Below are 2,316 nucleotides of genomic sequence, written 5' to 3'. Positions count from 1 at the left end.
GGGGGGGGGGGTTAAAATAAGATGACCCTCGGGCTCCGGAAACCCAAGGGAAAAAAGGCTAGGTGGCAAATGGTAAAACCAATGTTGGGCATTGCTGGAAAAGCTTTAATCAAGGCGAACTATCAAGGGGTTCCCATTATAGCCCAACCGCGTAAGGGACGCACAATCCGGGAACATAACACCGATATGACGGAAACTAGGGCGGCAAGAGTGGAACAAATCACTAGGCGAGAGGCCGAGCCTTCCACCCTTTACCAAGTATATAGGTGCATTAAGATAACATAGCAATATAATGATATCCCAACAAGAATATAAATGTTCCAACAAGGAACGGCTCCAATCTTCACCTGCAACTAACAACGCTATAAGAAGGGCTGAGCAAAGCGGTAACATAGCCAATCAACGGTTTGCTAGGACAATGGTGGGTTAGGGGTTCAACATGGCAATTGGGAGGCTGACAAGCAAAAGGTAGGCATCGTAGTAGTGGCAAAGCAAAAGAGCGAGCAAACTAGCATAGCAAAGATAGTAGTGATTTCGAGGGTATGATCATCTTGCCTGCACAGTTGTTAGAGTTGGCTGGATCCTCACAAGCAAACTCAACGGGCTCCTCGGTAGCGAACTCGTCTCCCGGCTCTACCCAAAGACAAACAAGCAACAAGGATACAATCAACCACGGGCAAGACCAAGCAATATGATGAAATGACGATATGCTATGCGGGATGCGATGCGGGATGCAAAATGCAAGATATGACAGGAAATGCATGAACCTGGCATCAACTTGGAAAACCAAGTGTGCCACTGGATAGAGGGGATGAAATCGCTTGAAAACGATATAAAGATCATTGGAATCGGAGCTACGGTTTGGAAATGGCGAGCGTTTTAAGATATGACACCGGTATGCGATTTACAGCAAGTAGGCATCTAAATGCAACGAAATGAACATGCTACAACCACCAAACATGAAAACAAAGTACATGGCAGTGATGTACACAAGATGGTTGACAAAACACTAGCACTGAGCCATAGGCAAATTCATCCATTAAGAGGTTCAAACAAGCATGGCTAAAACGCAAATGTAAAACAGATTTCAGACTTAGTGAAATTAACACTAGTCTGAAATTTCAGGTCACGATGCTCTCTTCGGAGCAGAAAAACAACATGATAGAGAAGCTGAACATGACAAGTAAGAACATGGCATGGAGCTACTCAACAAGCTTAACAAAACGCCCAAAGTGACCTGGGGCCAAAAGGGTTCACAAAATACTCTACCGAGCTCACGAACATAGCTCGAACACAATCAGTTTTCAGACTTAGTGAAAACTGAGACACGCTGAAATATAACTCACGAAGGCATGTAAACGAGCTCGATGCACTCACTACGGTGCAAGTCATGGCAAGGAAAGCATATAACCAGCAAGAAGGCACAAAGTGCAAGCTACACATGGCAAGAACTAAGGCATAGCATGCATGGAACACTAACGGTAGCATCGGCGAAATCGCAAACAAGTTGACGATCTGCCCAGATTAACAACGAAGCAAACGTTGAGCTTGATTGAGTCAACCTAGAGCACTCCACAAATTCCAACAAAGACATGGATGGACAGAGCATAACATAAATATCAAAACTCCCTTACTGATCATCCTCAAAAGAGGCACGGATCATTAGGAAACAAGCTGGACATATAGCATCACGAGCTAAAATATCCCAGACTTAGTGAAAATCACTAAGTCTCTGAAATCAGTAATCTCAGGTACTTCTCTTCGCAAGCTTGCACAAGACAACACACACATCCTAAAAATGCATGGGTGGCACCTCTGGAAAGAAGACAAAATGCTTCACAATACATCCCAAAGGGGCACAGGCATATCATGCACGGATTAAACATAGCAAAAATGACAAAAGTGCATGATGAACTAACGGTTCTGCAATTTAACTCATGAAGCCTCCTTCTAAGAGCATTTTGGGTACCAAGATGACCTCAAATGCAAATGATGCAATGGAATGAAATGATGTACATGTCGAGGCGAAGATTTTGATATATCATATGCCCAAAACGGATCTACGGTTGCGGAGATACAAGCAGTCAAAGATAGAACGAAAAATAGGGTTTCGGGGGAGAGAGGTCAACCGAAAAATCCCAGATCCAGATCTGGATCGGGCACGGACTCCGAGGCGGCGGCGGTACTGTTCACCGGCGACGACGGGGAAGGAGGCAGCGGCCGGCGACGAGGGGACCGGAGGGCGACGGCGAGGTTGCCGGGCGGCGCCGGCGTGGAGGCGGGCGGCGCGCCGCCGGGGACGGCGAGGCGGCGGCG

This window comes from Triticum dicoccoides, chromosome 7B, assembly GCF_002162155.2.
Source record: "Triticum dicoccoides isolate Atlit2015 ecotype Zavitan chromosome 7B, WEW_v2.0, whole genome shotgun sequence".
NCBI lineage: Eukaryota > Viridiplantae > Streptophyta > Magnoliopsida > Poales > Poaceae > Triticum > Triticum dicoccoides.
This window is presented reverse-complemented; position numbering follows the sequence as displayed.